At 36.0% G+C, this 24,690-nt stretch overlaps 1 protein-coding gene and 1 pseudogene across 6 annotated transcripts in view; one reads left to right on the top strand and one right to left on the bottom strand.

Annotated features, from left to right (window-relative positions):
- The window catches only part of Sntg1 (syntrophin gamma 1), an 807,695-nt gene that overhangs the window by 110,337 nt on the left and 672,668 nt on the right, over window positions 1–24,690 (top strand). The window lies entirely within an intron of this gene.
- On the bottom strand, window positions 4,695–5,484 carry LOC138806227 (chromobox protein homolog 3 pseudogene; annotated as a pseudogene).

Genomic DNA, 24,690 nt, shown 5'->3' on the forward strand with positions numbered 1-24,690 from the left:
TTTTTTTTTGCCATCCAGAAAATAGTCTTCACCACACATTAGCGGCTTGCACAGGTTGATATTCCACAGGTGATATCTGACAATTGAAGTTTGAAGCCAGATTGGGCAGGAAACTCCATGAGACTCATGTTCAATTAACCATGAAAAAAAACCCAAAACAAAACTGGAGTTGTAGTTCAAGTGGTATGGTACTAGCCTTGAGTAAAAATGTTCAGGGGCATCTTACAAGCCCTGAGTTCAAGTCCTAGAGCTGGCAACAACAACAAGAAATACTCATATATCAAGAGGGCATCTACATGAAATCCATTTAGAGAAATACAACGTATATGATTCATATCACCACCAGAATCTGGGAAAGACCAAGGTAGCTCGTTCCTTTAAGAGACAATGAGCTATGCTGGTACTATTTTTCTGTTCTTTTTTTTCTTTTTCTTTCTTTTTTCTTTCTTTTCTTTTTTTCATGCTGTCACTTTTGTCCTCCAGCACTGTGACAAGATATGGCTTGATTCTGATTTGAATGAATGCCCTCAGATTTCCCTGCTTAGATTTAATTCCCACTGTGAAGGATAAAGATGGTGAATGGTTTAGACGTAGGCCTCTAGGCTTTTCAGCCTTTAGAAACTATTAAAATTGCAAAGGGTCTTCAGGGATCCCTGAATCCTGGTTGCTTTGTAACAGAAGAAAGATGAGAGCACAGAGGCACATATTCAAGGGAACTCATTGCATGTGGCCATACCATGCTCTGTGCTACCTGGGACCCTGGCAGTAAGAAGGTCATTCAGGGCCAGATCCAGTCCCATGAGCGTGGATCTCCAGATGCATCTCCAGAATCATAGCCAAACAAACCTCTCTTCATTAAATTGTACCTAGTTTCTATTACTGTGTTATGAGTTATTAATAAAATAAACTAGATCAAGGAATTAATTCTTATTTTAAACTCCCAAGTTAATGGACTTTGTAACAACATCCAACCACATTCTATCAGTATTCTTTTTTTAATTTCCTTATTTTATATTCTTAGTCATCCTTTCTTTCTTTATGCTTGAGGTAGATTTTGCTCTTTCTTTTTTTCTGATTACTGGAGATGTGAGTTAAAATTATTGATTTGAGATATTTCCATTCTTTGAAAACTAAACATTTAGTGCTATGAATATTCCTCTTGATACTTCTTTAGTTGGGCCTCCTAATTTCTGTGTTTGGTATTTATTTTTATTCCATTTGACCACTGAATTATTGGAATTATATGCACAGTTTCCTAGTAGTTAGAGATGGTTCTGTTATCTTTCTGATCTGGATTTCCAAGTTGACTCTGTTTTACTTCAAAGGCTTACACTTGCTTGGCAATTTCTCTACCACTTGCTGCAAGCTCTTTTTCCTTTTATTTGATTTTTCATTTAGAGTACCAGGGCTGGGTTTAGATCTTTATCCTTGTACATGGGCCTCCAATGAAGCAGAGATTACAGGGATTCACCATTACTTCTAGTGTTTTTTTTTTAATTGTGAAAATATTGTACAGAGGGGTTACAATTACATGGGCAAAGTAATGAGTGCCTTTCTTATCAAATATTGTTGCCTCCTCCTTTGTTTCCCCTTACCATCCCTTCCCTGCCTCCCCCCCTCCACCCACCCCCTCCCCTGTGCCAAAATTGTAAAGTTCATTTTCAACATAACATCTTGTACATCTCAGTGTTGCAGTGGGTCCACCTGTATCCCTATTTAAACAATTTGTTTTTTCCTTTCCCCTCCACAAATTATACCAACATCAAATACAGTGAAAACAAGGGTCTAGTTGGTTTGTGAGATGGAGTTTCCCTAAATATTTTGCCTAGCCAGACTTCAAAGCATGATTCTCCTATCCCTCCCACATAGATGAGATTACAAGCAACATGAACCACCATGCCCATCTCTTGTGTGTGATTTAATTAAAAAATGTTTTTGATAAGCTGGGTTCTAGTGGCTCATGCCTGTAATCCTATGATTATAGGAGCTCATTCAAGCAAAAAAGTCCTTGTGAATTGTATCTCTAATTAACCAGTAAAAAAGTTGGAAATGGAGCTGTAGTTCAAGTGATAGAGTGGTAACCTTGAGCAAAAAGCTCAGGCAGTGTCCAGGCCTGAGGTCCAGACCCCAGACCAGTACACACTCAAAAGTAGAAAGATGAGAAAGAGAGAGAGAGAGAGAGAGAGAGAGAGAGAGAGAGAGAGAGAGAGAGAGAGAGAGAGAGAGAGAGAGAGAGAGAGAGAGAGAGAGAGAGAGAGAAGGGGAGAGAGGGAGAGAGGGAGAGAGGGAGAGAGGGAGAGAGACAGAGACAGAGACAGACAGACAGAGACAGAGAGACAGACAGAGACAGAGACAGAGACAGAGAGAAGGAGAGAGAGGGAGAGAGACAGAGACAGAGACAGACAGAGACAAAGAGAGAGAGACAGAGAGAGAAAGAGAGAGACAGAGAGACAGAGGAAAGTTTCAAATAGGATCATTTATTTATTTTTCCCTCTATCATTATTGTGGTGCTTCTCTGAGTGTTTTTCTTTATTTTATTTTTTAAAATTGTTCTTATAAAGGTGTGTACAGAGGGGTTACCATTACATAAGATAATCAAAGAGCACATTTCTTTTTTGGACAATGTCACTCCTTCCTTTGCAATCTTGATTTCTGAGTGTTTAAAGATTATTTTCTCCAGGTATAATTTTCTAAAGTTTGAGTATGTAACATTTTGGTGATTTGTTGATAGTCGTTATCCTATTTGGGGTTAAATTTCTTTATATTTTCTTAAATTTTCTTAACGTTTCTTAAATTTCTTTATGTTTTGTGGAACAAATTTGGAAATCTTTGTTCAACATTTCTCTGAGTAGTCTTTCAGTTTCTTCTATTTTGCTCTATTTTAGTGACTATGATAACAGAAGCATCAGATCTACTGCTATAATCCTTCATGTCCCTGAGTTTCCATTTTTAGTCTTTTTTTTCTGTTAGGTGTAGTGAATCCTATTACCATCTTTAAACATTTATGATTTTTCTGTTTTGTTACTGAGCTCATTCCTTAATATTTTTATTCTTTTTGTTGTACTTTTTCAGTCTTAAAATACTATTTGCTATTTCTATTTCAGTTATTTTGCTAGACTTTCTCCTTGTTCCTGATACTTTCTATTTTTAAAATTTGCTTCAAGCTTGTTCAAAATTGGTTGTTGCAAAAAATTTTAAATGATTGCCTTAAATTTCTTTTCTGATAATTCTGGCATCTGTGTACTGGAAGTTTTGAGGAGTGTTGTCTTTTCTCTTTAAAATTTTCAAAATTTTATATAAAGAAGAGATTTTCATATAAAATCAACTTATTTTGAATATTGCTATGGTTTGAATGTTCTTTCCCCAGTTACTATGTTAGAATTTAATTTCCAATTATTTAATTTTAAGATCTAGTTAGAAGGAGGACTTTACGTCTTGGTTTTTGTCTAGTCAGTGAAGAAGAATTTAATGAGAGTGAATCTTATTTACTTCTAATTGAGGATACAGGAACAAGCACCGTGTAGACTGCAGTGCAGTCCTCACCAGCCACCAACTCCTCTGGCAGCTTCCCAGCCTCCAAAACTGGAAAATAGGAATCTCTACTGTTTGTAAACTACCCACTCTAGGGTATTTCATTATAGCATCCTGAATGGGCTCAGATAGAAAACATAGGCTTCGGATCTCTTAAAAACACATGTTGAATTATTTCCTTTCAGATATCACTGTGCTAATCTAAGAAGATTCTACCTTCTTTTCTTTTTAAAGGAATATAAAACTATTTACTGACCACTGCTCACCATTATTTACAATAAAGTAAACAATATACAGTTGGGTAACATTCTGATTACTACAAAGTTGTTTCTCTGGCTTTTGTGGAACCAGTAACCCAATACTGAAAAAAATTGAACTTACATGTAAGGAATGAGTTGGGGTAAAGAAAAAGCATGCAGGTCAATAATTATAAAATTTTGATCATTTAGGCCATCAGGTCCTAAATGGTTGAAATCCCTAACCAGTTGATTTTACATTTCCATGAGCTGAGACTTAGATCATGACCCATGAACTTTTAGTATACAGATTCCAATATTATGTTAAAGAATGCTCACTACAGAAACTTTTAATGAAAGGAAATAAAAACGTCTTAGTTTTCTCATCTGGATGAGGGAAATTGTTGGTAGTGATAAATTTTTTCCTTTCAAGAAGTTTTGCAAACCTACTGCATTTGTATATGTATGGCAGAGGCAGGAGGACCTAACGTTTGAGGCTAGCCTGGCTACCTAGTAAGTTCAAGGCCAGCCTGAGTTGCCTAGTGACCCTGTCTCAAAAAACAACAACAAAAAAAAACTAAAACAAGGGCCAGGGATATAACTCAGTATACATCATTTGCCTACATATGCAAGGCTCTGGGTCTGATGCCCAACACCTCTAAACAAGCAAAATCTCCAAAACAAAATCTACCTATGTATTTTGTTTACACGCATACAAACATACACAAAAAAAATACAGGATGGTCCTTCAACATAGCAGTTAAAGACAAGCTGTTTTGATTAATGACCAAAAGAAATTGCCTAATATTAAAAAAAACACAACCTGTTCCTGAATGCAGAGGAAATATACCATGGAATTAAATATTCTTTTCTGATAAAAGAAGCAACTACAGAAAGCCTTTATTATATTTGCTCAAAGTAACCAGTGCTATTGAGGAAAAAAACACAAAAAACTCAACAACTCCCCCAATACTACTTTCAAAACTATTATCAAACTTGATTTTCTTTAGAATGTAGTTATTGTTTCACACCATTAATTCAAAAACCAAGACTCAGATTTTATATATATGCATAAATATATATATAAACAATGCAAACAATTATTGAGCTTCATCTTCTGGACAAGAATGCCAAGTTAGTCTCTCTTCATTAAATGCAATTACAATCTGAGGACATTTCATATTCACCTCTTTTGCCAGCACCAAGTCAGCTTCATCTGAATCTTTCCATTTCATGAGAAACATCAATTCTCCACTGCTGTCTGTGGCACCAATTATTCGTTCAGGATCTAGACCCCTGGTAAAACCTCTTGGTTTGTCAGCAGTATCTCTTTTCTTCTTTGATTTGCTATCATCAGATTCACTGTCTGATAAAGATTTTCTTTTTGTACCATCCTTTGCTTTACCAGCTTTTAGAGAGTTAAGAAATGCTTCAATTAATTCTGGACAATCTAAATTTTCTTCAGGTTCCCAAGTATTATCAGCATCTGTAAATCCTTTCCACTTCAGGAAATATTCTACTTTCCCATTCACTACACGTTGGTCCAGTACTTTTTCCACAACAAATTCTTCAGGCTCTGCTTCTTCAACTTTTTTACTCTTTCCATCCTGTTTCTTTCCCATTTTTTGCAATGTAGTTTTGTTAGAGGCCATTTTTAATTGTAGACTTGAAGAGCTATTACTCAGATGCTCCGAGTTGCGATCCTGCAGCAGCAGCAGCATCTCAGACTCTACCTTCTTGCTGCCAGGTTGAGGGAAAGACCAGGGTCTGTCTTGCAATTTTGGATAAAGATACCCTGTTGCTCTGACACCCTCTGTCTGGGGAAAACAATGAGTATCTTATTCCTACCCACTATTGTCTTCAGTGGGAGACTGTTGGCTGATTCATTATTATCTGATACTCCTATTTACCTTTATTTTTTTCTGGGACTGGTTAGGATGGACTCTGCATTTTTGTTTTCAGTTCTCTTTGTTCTGTGATATTTTCATAGAGTACAAGAGTCATGATCTAAGCATATTCTGTCTCCTTATATTGCCTTTGCGGTCCTTTGATTAATACTCCATATGATGCTTTTTCTCGGCTTCTACAGAAACTTTCAAGAGTCTGGCTTCTGCAGGAAGCAATAATTCTTTGGTCTCTAAGCACTCTGTGTTCTCCCCAACATGGACTCTTCTTATACTTACTTTCTGTAGTGTCTAGATGTTTTATTTGTGTTATGGAGGGTAATAGGGGCAGGGTGTCTTCTTTATTTTCCAGGCAGCAGACACTGACAAGACTAGACAGTTTTCCATGGCTTGTATAAAATATCTGAGAAACCACTTAAATGAGGAAAGATTTATATTTTCTCTTAGTTCCACAGGTGTTAATCTATGGTTAACGGGCCCCATTGCTTTGGCCTGATGAGATGAGGATAGTCAATGCTAACTGCATTGAAGCCAGGAATCAAGAAGAGAGACAGAGACAGAGACGAAAACATAGAGAAGCATAGAGGGAGGGAGGGACAAAGAGCATAGGAAAGAAGAGAAGGAAGGAGGGAGGGAGAGAGAGAAAGAGAGAAGGGGGATATGGATGACTGGAGATATAAAGTCCAAATATAATTTTTATTGTGAAAATGCCCTACAGAGGGGTTACAATTACATGGACAAGGTAATGAGTACATTTCTTATCAAGCATTGTTGATTCCTCCTTTATTTCCTCTTCCCATCCCTTCCATTCCAAAGTTGTAAAGTTCGTTTTTTGACATAACATCTTGTACATCTCATTGTTACAGTGGGTCCACCTCTATCCCTACTTAAATGATTTATTTTTGCCTTTCCCCTCCACACATTATACCAACATCAAATACAGTGAAAACGGGTTATACTGTGGGGGAGGGACATACAAAGCAACAAAGAAATCGTCTCATAAATATGTTAGAAACAATCACAAGAAGGAAAAAAAATTTGAGTCCTTATCTTGGGGTTAATTCCCCTAACATCAACTTATCTGACCTTTTCTGCTTGTCTCAGACATATACTAGTTACTGCAAATAAGGGAGGCAATAGCACCTATGTTTCTTTGGGCCTGGCTTACTTCACTTAAAGTCTAAATATTTTGAAAGCAATACCCTGAAGGAATGACATTTACATGGCTGTTATGAACTTATTGATGGTTTAATGAAGTTACCTTTCTTATTATCTAATCAAATCTCTATAAAGCCACTGGCTGAGGAATAAAGCCTATAACACATGAGCCTTTTAGGGGATACTTCATACTTGAACCATAATATGGCCATTTGAATAAATTTTTAATATGAACATTTTCATTCTGCTTATTTCTGGGAATCCAAAGAGATATACACTTACAAAAGGCTGCAGCCAATGGTCACTGTCTTGGTATATAAAGTTGGCCATTATCTGGCCCCATCCCAGAAAATCATGCATCAGGTTCACTCTTTCTTCTTTACATTTTATACTGAATTTCAGTTTTTGTCACATTGGTCTAGCTCATGGTTTTTTTTTTTTTTTTTTTTTTTTTTTTTTTTTTTTTTTTTTTTTTAGAAAATGAAGTAAAATGCAGGCCACACAACTTTAAAAAAAGATTTGCAAAATATGAAAGAAATTATCACTCTTTAATGATAATAATAGTGGTTAATATATACTGAACATTTTTAATAATCTGCTGAGGCTGTTATAACAAAGTGCTCATAGATAGGGTGACTGAAATGAAAGAAATCTATTTTCTCAAATATCTGGAGGCTGCAAGTAAAGACCAAGATGGCAACATAGTTGGTTTCCTGTTTGTCTACTAATAGGTATTTTCTTGTATGTTTACATTATCTCTTTTCTATCCATTCACCTTTTGTGTTCTTCTTTTGTCCTGATCTCATCTACCAGTTATACTAGTCAGACTGGATTAATATTAAACTTACTTGTCCTTTAAAAGTCCTATGCTCAGATGTAGCCATGTGATGAATTTGGAGGTAGATCTTTGACACATGAATTTGAGACATTACTGGAAATTCACTTACAAAATTCAGAAGATCAAAGGGCTTAGTAATCTTTTCATTGATTTATTAACAGTCAAAATGAACAAAGGCTAAACAGTTAGAAAGGGAAGTGTACTTTCAATAACCAGTTTTTCAGTGATTATGGAAATATTATTCATTCATTTAATTCTTTGAAAGAAGTCACAACCCAATGAAAAAGGGGGTATCCAAGATAGAAAGTCTTCTTCTATCTACTACATAATTAACCTAAGAATCTGGGGCAGCCAGTAACATATCCCAAATGACCAAGTTTCCAGAAGAAATTAAAATATATTTCCTGCTAAATGCAAATAAATTCAATAAAGGGGTCATCACATGTGTTGCCAGAATAAAGAAGAAAAATTTAAGACAATCTGAGTAGATAGAATAATATAAATCCATCTTTTATATTTCTTTTCACAGAATAAGATACACAAATGAGTATTTTTCTTAAGTATTTTATGTATTTACAAGATAAACATGGTATGTAAAATCATAGAAAGGCAATTTTTATTGTTAAATAATTTAATGACAAAATTAATGGAAATGAACCACAAGATAGGGACAAAACTTGTTTTTTTTTACTTTCTTGCCATTATTTTTAACATATCTAAAAGGTACTATGTGATTTTTTTGTTTCTCTTGTATGTTCTTCCCCCACGGTGTAACCCCTGTTGTCACTGTATTTGACATGGGTGCCCTGCATCTTGTATATACATTTTTCTAATTTGGAGAGAGGAAGAGAAATAACATAATGCTGAAACAAGGATACAGGTTGACCTATTGTAACAATGAGATGTACAAGACACTATGTTGAAAAGGAACTTTACAACTTAGGAGGGGTAGCGGGAGATGGGGAGATGGAGACAGAAGGATTGGTAGGTGAAAAACAAAGGAGGAGGAGGTAACAATGCTTGATAGGAAATGTACTCATTACCTTACTCATGTAAGTGTAACCCCTCTGAGCACTATTTTTATAATAAAAAAACATAAAAAAAGAAAAACATATTTTAAAATTAAACTTAATTCTTTTGTTTGAAATTCCTTCCTTAGTAAAGACTGCAAGTTTGAGGCAGAGGACTCCCAGTTTCATTTGTTGAAGACCTATGTCCCAAGCCTGGTATTTTATGCCATCCTGGATAATCTAATATTTCAGAAATAGAAACAATTCCTGAAAACAATGTTTGTATGTCTCAGGTTTCTATGAGCAGATTTAACTAGATCACACACCAGAATGCCAACACCCCTGAAACCAATTTCCAGCCATGGGGTTTCCATTGGAAACTATGTGACTAGCTGATGCTGCCACATAGTTACTACTAGAACTAAAGCTGTTTGTTCTTTCCTACTTGGGTGGGTTGGAATTTTCTCTTGGCTGGCTTCCTTCTCAGCACTTAGCACAGTAAAGGCCCTAATGAGCCCCTATAGGGATCCTCACTCCCCTTCTTCAGTTGAGTTTATCTGTTGAAGCTGTGCCTGCCCCATCTTCCTACTCTCTCATGCTGGGAACAAGCTTCTGCTCACACCTCACACTTTTCAACTTTTCTCTGTTTTTCCCAAACTTCCGCTGCCATCTCCTATCCAAACTGAAGCTTCCTCATTCCCTGCCAAGCTTGGGATATTCCTTCCTGACATTTTAGAAAGTATAGGTTTGGTCTCATGTTGGTTTTATTCCTGGATCTATTTCCCCCTACCCGAGGTGGCATAAAAATATGGCATTTTAGAGGGATCCAAGTCAGATGTTTGGAAGATATTCAAAATCCTATTTTCTTAGTGTAGAAATGAGCATTGTGTCTTCAGAAAAATTCACACTATATCCTCTTACAGTCAGCTCACATCAAAAATCAATCTTTAGGGACACAAGTATTTTCTTCTTTCTTGCTATTGTTTTTAACGTATTTATAAGGTACCATGCATTTTTTTTTGTTGCTTGGTATGTCCCTCCCCCACGGTATAACCCCTATTTTCACTGTATTTGATGTTGGTATAATTTGGGGAAGGGAAGGGAAAAAATTGTTTAAATAGGGATACAGGTGGACCCATTGCAACAATGAGATGTATAAGACAGTATTTTGAAAAATGAACTTTATAATTTATGCAGGGGGGAAAAAGGGGAGGGTAGTTGAGTAGGCGTGAGGGAAGGGATGATAGGGGAAAACAAAGGAGGAGGCAACAATGCTTGATAAGAAATGTACTCATTACCTTGTTCATGTAACTGTGACCCCTCTGGACAGTATTTTCACAATAAAAAAATCTAAAAAAATCAATCTTATTAGTTATTAGGAGTTACAAATTCAGGAAAAGACTGATATTTTCCCAGCATCACTGGTTCTTAGAAATGAGTGTCTAACATAGTTTCACCAGAAACCAGGAGGCAACCTTTGGCAGAAGAGTGGAAATATGGATATACTTGGGTGGTGTAGGTGTAAACCTGGCAGCAAGAAGGGTCAGACTGAGTTCCTTTGAAAACCTTCTGGTTTAATTATGAGCTAAAATGTCCATGTATGGTCTGATCTGCCACAATTAAAGTATTAGATGACTTGTGGAAAGCCAATTTTATATTTATTTCAGAGATCCTGCAGAAAGGTGAAGGAAAAGATAGGTCATAAAGAATCAACATTGTTAGCTAGGCATCAGTGGCACATACCTATAATTGTAGCTGCTCAGGAGGCTGAGATTTGAGGATTGTTGTTTGAAACCAGCTTGGGCAAGAAAGTTCATGAGACTCTCATCAACAATTACCCATCAAAAAGAGTGATGTAGAGCTATAGTTCAGGTGATAGGGAACAGCCTTGAATGAAAAATATCAAGGACAGTGCCCAAGCTGAGTTCAATTCCCAGGACTGGCACACACACACACACACACACACACACACACACACACACACACACACACATCAAAATTGCACAGTTTAGTACAACTTATGTCTCTCTAGATGATAGGTACCTATATGAATGAAAATAAATTAGACTTGTTACAGTTAAGCATGCAGGGTTATGAATTAAATGTGATGGATTTTACACAATGATTTTCATACACATGACCTCTTTTGAATATTCAAAAGACAAGATACATTAATACCCTTTTGCTATGCCAAAAGACATTTTGGCATATCTCTACATAGATTTTGCACAAACTTTTCAATTTTATTTTGCTGTTCCTAGTATGCTTTTGTTTCTGTGTGTCAAAGAATTAGTCCAGAGATAGAGAAGATGGTAAATGACAATGATTTATCAAAAAAGAAAGAAAGAAAGTAAAGAAAGGCAGACAGGAGATATCCCAAGGGAGGGCACTGCTTGGGGTGTGTTGAGCAAAGGTTAATAATAATGACTGTCTTTAGGAGACAGTCATGTAACTCTGAAGATCATTGGACAGCCTGTGTGTCATAGCAATCCTCAGACCCAACCAGAGACTCCACAAAGCCTACATGAGCACACCATGTGTTGTTTGGCCCCATCCCTAGATACTCATTTGATGCATGTCTCTGAGGTTGGTTGTTCATATTTAAGTCTTTCAGTATGGAATGCCCAGGGCTGACATGTAGGCTGACATGTATGACTGTTCAAGGTCCTGATGCTGTGATGTCTCAGGGTCTGCATATGGGACTGCTCAAAGCCATGGTGAGGGATGCAGAATCTCTGTGAAAGGGGGTCTTTTTTCTTTTCTACTCTCACTCACACTGTCTCTTCATTTGTTCTCTTTAAACTGTTGAGAAAACTGCTTCCCACCCTGATATCAAGTTCCTGCTCACTGATTTGTTAAATTTCCTTTGCACTTACTTTCTTCCATTATGCCTATATTGGAATAAGTTATTCTCAGAACTACCTCCCTGATGATTAGGCATGCAACACCCCATCCTAATGATGTTTCTGTGTCCATTTTCTTGCTCTGCACAAGGACTACCAAATGAGGGGCAGGTTCTCCTCTATTTAGGCACTTCTAGTCACTACCCCCTGGCCTGATTCATCATAGATAGCTGCTAATATTGGAGGAATATCCGGATGATTTAGTATGTGTAAACATGCTGATTTATTTTTATGTGAAAATAGGCTAAAGCCAAGCTTCTTGTTGGTCAAAATCAGCATGTACTATATACTCAGAGGAGAGAACTTAGGATTTCTTTTACTTGAAAGTATGAAATCATCTCTTTTTTTTGCCTTAAACTGTATTCTAACAATAGATATTGTTTGCTAGATGGCAGATTGTTCTGGCACTCTACACTTAAAAACTATACAAGAATGTATAATAAGAATAAAGGAGTGAAACTTACATAACCTGCAATCTTGAGACTTGAATAACTATGTTAATTTCAGTCATAATAGTTCATCCCTACAGATTCCACATTTACTCTGCCCATGAACAAATTTCATAACTCTTGCCTTTCAGCATTAGATGGTCCAGACTCTTTTTCGAAACAAGTTCATGTGACAACTGGGTTGCATAGCTAGAACATTTATCTTCTAAGGTTAGGAAATCATCAGCATGATTAATTAGTTGTCAGCTTTGTGAAATTACCTTTTCAAAAGATTATTTTAGTATATGGTATTTTTGAGGTTTGTACAGAGTGTTATGACCCACTATTTTACAACCCTTATCACACATAAACCATTAGGAGAATTTTTTTTTGTTAAAACGGTTGTAGATTAAGAAGGTCTGGAAGGCTCTCCTCAGATTCTGTCTGTATTCCTAACCAGCTCTTCCAGGTAGCCACTGATACCAGCCTGAGGGCCAGAGCCTCAAAACAAGGATTCTTATGTGTTTCACCCATGATTTAAAATTATCAAAATGAAACCAATAGCAAATATGACAATACAAAAAAAATGAATGGTTGGAATGTCATTGTTTCGCGTTATTTCTGTAATGTGCATTAAATTTATCCTGTTTCTATTTCTACTCATCATATGTTTTAAGAGTAGAGGCTATATAGCATTTTGAAATCCAACTTCCTAAATTTGGCTTCTAGATTGCCTTGGTAGTGACAGATTGTCCTCAGATTAGATTCATCTTGGTAACTTAATGAATATGAATTTTCTAATCCATATAATCTGTTATTTGTCCTATTGGTCAATTTGTATGTTATCTTTTCTAGTAATATAGGCAGCATGAACTTACATCATAGACTCAAGATTACAACAGGTATTAAGTTTGCATTTTCTTACCTGAAAAGTTGCAACTAGGAGAGATAGTGGCTTGTGCCTTCTATAGAATCCTGCAAGGAAGGGCCTCATAGGACACTTGAGGAATAGACTTGCTTGTCTGCAAGCAAGAGCAGTCCACAGTGGTTCTTGCAAGCTACAATGAGGTTCTGGTTTTGGAATGAGACCTAAGTTGAATCATCTGAGCCAGGTACTTACACAGATAGTAAAAGTCAGAAAAGCAGGAAGCAAGGCCAAGGCAATTGAACACTGCTGAACCAGTGCTCACATGTGTCTGGTATGCTGTGGTTTCTGTGGTATCAGCATTCATGTTTCACACTTAGTCTGAGTCAGAGGTCACCTTTTTATTACTGTGAAACTTACTGCAATGTATTTTTTATTATCTATGAACATGATTTTTATTAAGCATTTATAGGCTAAAATTACACTACCAATCTTTGTTAGTAGTCATTTGGAATGCTTTCAAACTCCAAAATTAGGACTTTTCTGAGAAGAGTGATGTCATCTTAATACATGGGTTATTTATTAAACATTTGAGGCAGACAAATTGATCAATAAAAGGTATTAAGAAGTTTTTGTTCTGCTGTTCACATGGGCAGATTTTGTTCATGCAGCTGGCTGAGATCACTCGAGTTGTAACCCTATAGCAAGTAATGCTAGCTGATATTGTAGCTTGGCATCAGGCAGTGCCTACTACTGTTGCAGCTCCACCGATAGCTGTTGGGACCATTAGTTTCTCAGGTTTATGTCTCCTAAACTAGAGGAATGAAGTTAAAGGACAACAAAAGGTGGGTGGAGAAAAATTTTATTCAGGAGAGAAGTTTCTCTTCTGGCTCAAATCCGTTGTTGTCCCACAGCAGTTGAATTTGATTGCTCTGATTGGTAGTCTCTATGTTAATGAAGAATAGGAAGCTGACCAATCAGAGCAGATCTATGATGGTATAGTCTAGGTGTGGCTTTCTTTGATCAGAACTAGGTATTTAGAAGATTACTTTTCATTAATTGGACCTTGAGTCGAACAGATTGGTTGTTAATGGCCAAACAGGATTTTTTATGCAAATATCCTTGAGGGAAAATTATAAAATTAGTTTGTGATTAAATGATATATGTAGCTGTTACTCTTTTTATCATGGGTTTTCATGGAAGTTTTGTTGTTAAATTGACCTTATTCAGAAAATCAATGCATATCCTACTAAATTAAGAACATTGAGAAAAGAGGCAGGGTTTGGAGGGGTGATGGATAATTATCAATATGCGCTTTATTCATAAAGTGCTTTGTGAAATGGCAACTCCTTTTTCAACCTATGAAAGATGATAAAAATATATTTAAAATATCTCATCTGCTAGACACAGATAAAGGGAGGTTTGTAGCTTAAATAAAATGTCATTGGTGAATTTTTAAAATTCAATGAATGATTAAAAAGAGGGAAATTGTGTAATGATGGGGGTCATGACACCATTCTTTCAAATTCCACAATTTTTGAAGTTTTTTTCAATAATAATATATAATACATGAACAAGACCATTACAAATGGCTTTTAAAACACAATATTATAAGATCAATGACAATTATGATCTTTAAAATAATAACTTTTCAAATCAAAGTTATGAATTAATGAAGCTGGGAAAATACATGTATGCATCTTTTATTATATAAGCTTTCTTTTCTTCAGGCATGGTAGCCTGAGAAAAGCTACTAAGGGACTATGGAACACCTTTCTTTCTCACTTGAAGGGCAACAGTCTACTCCTTTTCGTTCTTTCCTATCTACTATGAGATCTCTTTCTGGATTTAGAATTTCATTACTTTTTCTATCTAGTCATGCATATTGATCTTTCCTTCTACTGAACTGGCTAAGATCCAGCTCAAATGATCATGCAGTATTCTTTACTGAAATGAGAGCCTTCATTGCTAATAGAAGTAGATGTAAGATTTGTAACAGTACCTGGATCCTATCCAGCATAATTCTAGTCTTTTAGTCTTCTAGTCTTTTCTGGCTTAGGTCTAGACTTGTGGTTTGTGATTATTGCTGTTATTATCAGTCTTGTTATATGAAATAGCTTCCTAAATATTCAATTTTCTTTTAACTTTCTTTTGGAGAAAAGTTTACAAGTAAGATATTCAACATATGGAGTTCTAGGGAGAATAGGAATGAAACAATGAATGCTTTGAACATGTTCCAGAGAGAGAGCTAGGAAGTAGCATAAGGAGCCAAAGAAAAATGAAGATTGAAAACCAACATATTTAATGGTCACCCATTTGTACAACTAATTAAAGGAAATAAATATTTTTTTCTCTTCCTACTTCCTACTTGAAAATAATAAAGGGGTCATAATTTTATACACTTTATCAAGCTTTTACTATAGAAATTTTTAGAGTGTATGAACTTGTTAAGAGACAAACTCTGCATATTGGGCAGTTTATTTATATTAGCTACTCTGGAGTGGAGCCAGGCATCTGATGTTTTATAAGCACAGTAAATGATCTTGATAGATTGTGAAAAGAAACAGAGACACCAAAGGCTTCTGGAAGTATTTCTTATGTAGTAGGAAATTAAATGAGAATTTTGGATTAAGGAACTAATGTTTACTATTTAACATATAACAACATGGTTACAATGAAAAAATATTTAAGAAAATAAAAACGAAATGATTCCTGACATCTTATTCACATGGAGTTTATGAAAATCAGTGTGATGAACCAAATAATTTTCAAAGGATATGTCTTTGGATATGCATGCTGGGAAGAACTTTGAATTTCTTTGCCTGAAGCTACTGTGGTGACCTGGATAGGGGCATTCTGGAACTTATCACATGTCCCTGCAATGAAGTGGATGCATACCTTTCTCACACCCAGACAATCCAAAAATTAAGGCATTGGATGGGTCCTGCATTAACAGCAGTAGTACAGTTGCATTGGGTTAAACTCTTTCTGACTTTCTCAAGCAGTGTTTCTTGTGGAAGAACCACACTGCAGCATAACAAGATAAGAAAATGGACATGCACATGTGTTTTTCCTGCACACACTTGTGATTGCACCCACATTCACCCCCCCACCCCTAACAGCAACATAGGCTGAAGGGACGAGCTGCTATTCTTAGGGAAAATAGATGATCCCAGCATAGTAAATCCAGGAGAGGTTCCCATTGATAATCTTTAAAGAACTGCAAGAAAATCCAAAATCTTTAAACAATTCTATTTCTAAGTTATAGAGAAACTCCATCATGATTTCCATGGTGGTTGTACTCATTTAGATTCGCATCAACAGCATATAGAGATTCCTTTTCCCCTCACATACTAGCCAAGATTTTTTGTTATGTTCTTGATTATGCCATCCAGACTGGAGTGAGATGAAATCTTAATGTGTTCTTGATTTGCACTTTTTATGGTCAGAGATATTGAGTATTTCCTCATGTCTTTATTTTATTATTATTTTTTATTGTGAAAATACTGTACAGAGGGGTTACAATTACATGGGCAAGATAATGAGAACATTTCTTATCAAGCATTGTAGCCTCCTCCTTTGTTTCCCCTTCCCATCCCTTCCCATCCTCCCCCCACCCCCTCAATCCTCCCCTTTCCTCCCCCCCACCAAAGTTGTAAAATTCGTTTTCGACATAATGACTTGTACATCACATTGTTGCAATGGGTCCACCTGTACCCCTATTTAAACGATTTGGAAAAACAAATCCTCATGTCTTTATTGCCATCTATACTTCTTTCAAGAATTATCTAATTGGTGCATTTGACTATTTATTAACTGAGTTGATGATTCTTTAGTACTTTAGGTTTTTGTGTTCCTCACTTATGCTACCCATGAATCCCTTCTTTGATATATAGCTAGCAAAGACTTTTTCCCAATGGCTTTCATTCTAGTAAATATTCCTTTTGTACTGCAGAAGTTTTCGTTCAAAGAAATTCCATTGGTCATTCCTTGCTCTTATATGCCGAATTTTTGGAATTCTAATCAGGAAGTTACTGCCTATCCCAATCTCTTTTAATGTATTTTCAGGATAGATATAACCCAGTTTAACCACTATCCAAGGGGGTGGAAATCAGGATAAATAGAATCACTTGAATAATTATGTTCATTGCTGCAGTATTCAAAATAGGTAAATTATGAGAATAAACAAGATGTCCTATAATTTATGATGGATTAAAGAAACATGGTATGTATACATAATACAATTTTGAGCCATAAATAAAGAATGAAATTATGTCATTTACAGGGAGATGGAGGGAACTAGAAATTATTAAGCTCAGTGATTTGAATACAAGAAGTCAGACACACTGGGTTATTGTTACAAATGTCTTAACTTACAGTAATCATAGATTTTTTTTTACAAAGAATTGCTAGATAAGTCATGAGACTATCAACAGTTTTATCTAGAACAAGGAAGTGATTGCTCCAAATGTGTGTGTGTATGTATGTATGTATGTATGTATGTATGTATGTATATATATATATATATATATATAATTTTTTTTGTTAGCCATGGGGCTGGGTGCTGTCCCTCAATCCAAATATATTTTAGAGATAATTGGGCATTTACTCAAATGATCAGAAACAGGACCATACTAAAGCTACCAGCAAAACTATGTTTATTGCAGCATTATTTACCATAGCTAATATATGGAACCAACCCAGATGCCCCTCAGTACATGAATGGATCAAGAAAATGTGGTGTGTGTGTGTGTGTGTGTGTGTGTGTGTGTGTGTGTGTGTGTATATACATACATACACACACACACACACACATAGACACACGCATACACAATGGAATTCTATGCCGATATCAGAAAGAATGACATAACCGCATTTGTAAAGAAATGGAAAGACTTGGAAAAAATTATATTACATTAAGTAATCTAGGCCCCAAAAACATCGGTCCTATGGTTTCCCTCATTTGCAATAACTAGTATATGCCTGGGACAAGCAGAAAAGGTCAAAAGCTATGTACATATGACTAGATAAGTTGATACTAAGTGAAATGAACTGCAAGATAGGAGCACAAGTGGTTTTTTTCTTTCTTGCTATTGTTCCTAGCATATTTATAATGTACCATGTGATTTTTTTGTTTCTTTGTATGTTCCTCCTCCAGTGTATCACACCTGTTTTCATTGTATTTAATGTCAGTGCCCTGCATCTTGTATATACACTTCTCTAGCTTGGGAGGGGAAGGGAAAAAACAAAATGCTTAAATAGGGATACAGGTTGACCCATTGTAACAATGAGACGTACAAGACACTGTGCTGAAAAATGAACTTTACAATTTAGGTGGAGAAGGGAAGGGGAGGAAGGTGGAGGGGTTGTAGTTGTGGAGGTGAGAGGGAAGAGAGGGTAGGGGAAAAACAAAGCGGGACATAACAAAACTTGATAGGAAATGTACTCATTACCTTGCTCATGTAACTGTAACCCCTCTGTACAGTATTTTTACAATAAAAATGCATTCAAAAATAAATTTATAAACTCAAAAAATATAAATATAAATATACATACTTGCTGGTTACATACTCCAATAAAAGAAAATTATGAGCTGTTAAGTGTTGTTCCCTATTTGCCAAGATCACAACTTTTTCGATAGCATACAATTGTGGCTAGTGGGAGAACAGCAAGGGAAGGGGTATCAATGCTTGACAAGAAATGTACTCATCTCTGTACAGCATCTTTAAAATAAAATAAAATTAAAAAAAATTGTGCCACTAAATCCTGGAGTTGTGCAATGAATTGACAAACAGGATTTTCTGCAGAGAGGATTGTTACTGTTGCTGGCACTTGTTGGCCCCACTCTGATTTACCTTTATATATTTTATGGTCATATAGCCTCTTGATCAATGTCACCTCTTGTAGCATTTTCACCCACCCCTCCCCACTCACTCCTTCCCTCACTTTTCTTAATTTTTATGATATATAGTGATTTTTTTTGCCATTTAACAAAGCAAAGTATGCGTACAATGAATCTGCCACTGTTTCATCTTCCATTATCTTTTTGACATGTTATCTCATTCTCTTCCCTCCACAGCAGTCTTGTATATCTACCTGGCATTGTTTGTGTCTGAATATTACCTGATAGCTTCAATCTTATAACTTTCAAGGGGAACTTGCAAACAAAGATGCATTCTCTTTTTAACTCCTCATCATTCATCAAGGTGTATGTTAACTGTTTTCCCTCCAAAGTACTCTTTGCAGATCCATAATCCTAGTCAAACTCATTCTAAAAGAAATATAAATATTGCTAAGCCTAGGACAGAGAATAATTGTTAAGTTGAATTTAATTAAATAAACTTTAAAATAGAGCAATCTGCACAAGGATCAAAATACATATTTGCAGTATTTCTTCAGGTTTTTTGTTTGTGTTTTTCTGTAAACAAAAGAAATGCCTTTCATTGCTATAAATACAGGTTACTCAATTTTTGTATCAAGTTCTCCAAATTATCTGATTGTTTTGATATTATTTCTGTCTTTACCTAGCATAAATCAATGTTTTGCATAGCCAAGTTATTAGCTTTTCATAGTCAATTTAAGGAAAATTTATTCTTGTTAATTTTATCTTTAGTAAGACTACTGTTACAAAGAAACCTGAAGTATTGTCTATGCCATCATGAAGAGTGCTTGTCATTGAGTTTCCTTAATTTTAGGCTTTTTACTATAATAGTAGTTTTTAGGAACATTAGGTTTTCTCAGAATATCTGATAAAATGCTAAACATATTTAAGTTAAAATAAAACTAACAATTTATCCATATACATACTTACTACAGAATTACTTTAAAATTATGAAGCAGATTACCACTTGAACCATAACGCCAGGGCTCTTTTTGCCTAGGTTATTGTTGAACTAGGACCTCACTTTTTGTTCAGGTGTCCTGAACTGTGATCCTCCTATCTTTTTTTCCCCTATTCCCATAATATGACAGATGTGTACCATTTCATTAAGCTTTATTCATTTTCTACAGCTGGGATGACAGGCATACCAGCATACTCAATAATTGGTTAAGATGAAGTCTTGACATCTTTTTGGCTATGTGGGCCTTGAAGTTTGATTCTCTAGACTCTCCTCCCGAATAGCCAGGATATACACTGAAGCCACCAAGCCAAGCAGTCTTTGTTTTATTTATGTATATGTACACATACATACATGCATATATGCATGCATACATACATACATATACATACATACGTACATACATAATGATTTTGTGCCAGTCCTGTATTTGAACTCATCACTTAGGCACTGTCCCTAACTATTTTTGCTCAAGATCAGCTCTCTGTCACTTGAATCACAGCTCTACTTCTACCTTTATAGTAATGACCCAGAGATCAGCATCTCAGGACCTTTCCTGCTTGGACTGGCTTTGAACCATGTCTCTGAGATATCAGCCTCCTAAGTAGCTAGATTGCAGGCATGAACTACCAATGGCAGGCTAATTATTTTATTTTTTAAAAAATATTTGTATTATCATTAAGTAGTTGTAAAAAGTGGTTACCATCCAACATGTCAGTTTATGAATACAATACATCTTGGTCAATATCACCCCTTTTACCATTCTCCCTCATCCTTCCCAACCTCAAACAATCCCTCAATTTTTCTAGTTTCATAGGATATGCATTGAATACTATGACTGTATTTTCCTCACATCCTCTCTTAATTTATCTAACCGTGTCCTCTTGACCTTTCAGGTGCTACCCTTTTCAAGGGCCACTGGCACTTTTTGGACTATGAGATAGTTTTCCTAAAGAGTTACACCATTTAAATTCTTACGTGCATATATCATACTTTAGTTAATATATTTATGTACATTTTCACAGGACCTCATATGTGTTTACTTATATATTTATAAAGTAGGTATAACTTCCACAGATGAGAGAAAATATGAGTCTTTCGTCTCTCTGGTTCTGACTTCATGTAACATAATATTTTTCAGGACTGTTGATTTCTTCAAAAAATATGTAATATCATTCTTTCTAGTCGATGGGAACTAAATTTCATATTTTATATATACACCTTTTCTCATTCTGTTCATCCATTGAAGATCATCTGGGCTGATTCCATATGATGGTTCTGGTGAATTCCATAGCAATGAACGTGGGTATACAAGTGTTTTTATTGTATCCAGATTTATAATTTTTGGATAAATGCCCAAGGTTGGCATTGCTGGTTTATATGATAGTGCTATTTGGTTTTTTAAATGAGTTTCCAATTGATTTCACAACAAGTTGCATGAGTTTACTTTTCCATCAACAGTGTATTAGGGCTATGTTTCATCCTCTTCCTCACTAGCATCTGTTACTTTTTGTATTCTTGATGTTAGCCCTTCTAATTGGAGTAAGATAAAAATCTCAGTGTTGTTTGAATTTCCATTTCCTTTATAGCTAGAGATGTTGCAGATTTCTTCATGTGTTTAATGGCTATTTTAACTTTGTCCATGGAGAAATCTCTATCTAATTTGCCTGTTTATTAGGTGCATTGTTAATTCTTTGAGAGTTATACTTCCTGACCATTTTGTAAATTCTGGGTATTAGGCCATTGTCTGATGTATAGCTGGCAAATATCTTCTCTCCTTTTGTAGGATGGCTTTTTAGCTTGTTAACGATGTCTCTGGCCATGCAGAAACTTCTTACTTTGATTCAATCCCATTTGTCAATTCTCTCTAATTTGCTGAGCCCAGAAATTTACTCAGAAAATTTCTACCTGTGCCAAGAAGTTCTAATGTTTCTTCTACTCCTTTTAGTAGTAGTTTCAAGGTTACAGGTCTTATGCTGAGGTTCTTTTTTTTTTAACTTTGAATTGACAGGAGTTTAGTGTCAGTTTTCTGCTAGTGAATTTCCAATTTTCCCAACAATATTTGTTGCAAAGGCTTTCTTCCATCCTGTTTTGGCTCTCTTATATCTGAGGGTTTATTTCTTGGACTTCTGTTCCATTGGTCCTTGAGTCTGCTTTGCGCCAGTATCAAACTCATTTTTGCTATTAGAGCTTTCTAGTAGAGGTTGAAGTCTGGAATTGTAATACTCTGCATGATGTAGCTGAAGCTGCAGATGAGTTTGAAATCAACTTTCCTATTTCTTTGGAGTACTGGGATTATAGAATACTTTGATTATATAGTACTGGGATTATAGAAAATTTTGTTTTCTTAAACCTTAGGTCAAGCTGGGTAACAGTTGCTCATACCTGTAATCCTAGCTATTCAAGAAGCTGAGATCTGAGTATCACGGTTCAAAGCCAGCCCGGGCAGGAAAAGTCTGTGAGAATCTTTTTTTTTTTTAATTTAATTTAATTTTATTTGTGAACATACTGTACAGAGGAGTTACAATTACGTGGGCAGGATAATGCGTACATTTCTTACCAAGCATTGCAGCCTACTCCTTTGTTTACCCTTCACATCCCTTCCCAGCCTTCCCCCTCCCCCCCAATCCCAATCCTTCTCCTTCCCGCCCCTTCTCCCCCGCCCCACCGACGTTGTAAAGCTAGTTTTGGACATGACAACTTGTACTTCTCATTGTTGCAACAGGTCCACCTGTATCCTTAAACAACTGGTTTTTCCCCATCTCCTCCACAAGTTATACTGACATCAAATATAGTGAAAGCAGGGGTTATACTGTGGGGGAGGGATATACAAAGCAACAAAGAGATAATCTTATAAATGCATTAGAAACACATGCATGAAAGAAAAAAACATTAAAATACACATCTAAGGGTTCATTTTCCTGACATCACATTATCTGACCTTTTCCGCTTGACTCTGTGAGAATCTTATCTCCAATAAACCACTCAGAGAACCAACAGTGGCCCTGTGGCTCAAGTGGTAGAGCGGTTACATTGAGCTGAAGAGCAAAGGGACAGCACTCAGTCCCAAAGTTCAAGCTCCACGACCAAAAAAAACTTAAGTCAAAATGAATCCAAATTAAATAGCACAAGGTCATAATGTAGGTAGAAATAATTTTTATTTGTGTGGTTTTATAGTTATGCTATGAACTTGCCTAGCATTTATGAGGTCGTGGGTTTGACCACCATCTCTGAAAGAAAAGAATAAAGGATGGAGCAAAGAATATGTAGTTTTAAAAGTAGTTGTATATTTGTTTTTGATTTTTGTTTTCTGTTTTTCCAGTATCAGTGTTTGAACTCAGGGCCTTTCACTTGTCTGGTTTACTTGTTCATGGGGCTGGTGCTCTGCCACTTGAGCTATACCTCCAGCATGAATACTTGTTGATTATTTCCTACTAGTACTGAGGTTTGAGTTCAGGGTCTTGTATTTTTACTTAGTTTTTATCTGCTCAAGGCTGGTGCCCTATTACTTGGGCCATGCCTTCATTTCCATTGCTAGTTATTTGGATATCATTTCTTGCAGACTTTTTGCCTGGCTGGCTTCAAACTTTGCATTCCAGCTTTCTGAGTAACTAAGACTATACCAATAATCACCTTGAAGATTTGATTTTAATCAAGAAAGTATAGTAAACCATGTTTTAAAATAGCAAACAGCTAAAGATCAGATTCTATTTATTCTGCTTTAAAATAGGATACATACAGATTTAAATCTGGATACTAATGTCTCTACATCCAGGAATGTTTTAGAGGATTGAGAGATTTTTATAAATTGGGTTTATGTTAGAAGCTAGTAGAAAGTATTTTAAAAGTGGCCCTAATGACTATAATAAAATATAAACAAAGAAGATCTTCACTAGCCATACAATAGACAAGGGTCTCATATCTAAAATATACCCGGAACTCAAAAAATTAAATCCCCCAACAACAAATCCTCAAAGAAACAACTGCCTAATAAATAAGTGGGCTAAAGACTTAAAGAAAATTTCTCTGAAGAGTAAAGAAGGATGGCCAATAGACACATGAAGAAATGCTCAACCTCCCTAGCCATAAAAGAAATGCAAATCACAACAATATTGAGATACCACCTCATCCCAGTTAGAATGGCTATAATCAAGAATTCTAATAACAACAGATGTTGGAGGGAATGTGGACAGAAGGGAACCTTACTGCATTGTTGGTGGGAGTGTAAACTTGTTCAACCACTTTGGAAAGTAGTATGGAGGTTCCTGAAAAGACTCCACATAGAGTTCCCCTATGACCCAGCAAAACCACTTTTGGGCATTTACCCAAATGTTTACAAACAAGACCACACTAAAGCTACCAGCACGACTGTGTTTATTGCAGCATTATTTACCATAGCTAAGATATAGAACCAATCCAGATGCCCCTCAGTAGTTGAATGCATCAAGAAAATGTGGTTTATATACACAATGGAATTCTATGCCTCCATCAGAAAGAATGACATTGCCCCATTTGTTAGGAAATGGAAAGACTTGGAAAAAATGATATTAAGTGAAGTAAGCCAGGCCCAAAGAAACATAGTTCCCATGGTTTCCCTTATTTGCAATACCTAGTATATGTCTGAATCAAGCAGAAAAGGTCAGATAAGTTGATGTTAGGGAAATGAACCCTAAGATATGTATTCAAATGTTTTTTTTCTTTCATGCGATTGTTTCTAACACATTTATAAGATTATTTCTTTGTTGCTTAGTATGTTCCCCACGGTATAACCCCTGCTTTCACTGTATTTGATGTTGGTATAATTTGTGGAAGGGAAGGGGAAAACAAATCGTTTAAATAGGGATACAGGTGGACACATTGCAACAATGAGACGTACAAGTCATATTTCGAAAACGAACTTTACAACTTTGGTGGGGGAGGGTTAGGTGGGCGGGCGGGGGAGGATAGGATGGGAAGGGGAAACGAGGAGGCAACAATG

Source organism: Dipodomys merriami, unplaced genomic scaffold (assembly GCF_024711535.1).
Source record: "Dipodomys merriami isolate MVZ:Mamm:240054 unplaced genomic scaffold, mDipMer1.0.p SCAF_4, whole genome shotgun sequence".
NCBI lineage: Eukaryota > Metazoa > Chordata > Mammalia > Rodentia > Heteromyidae > Dipodomys > Dipodomys merriami.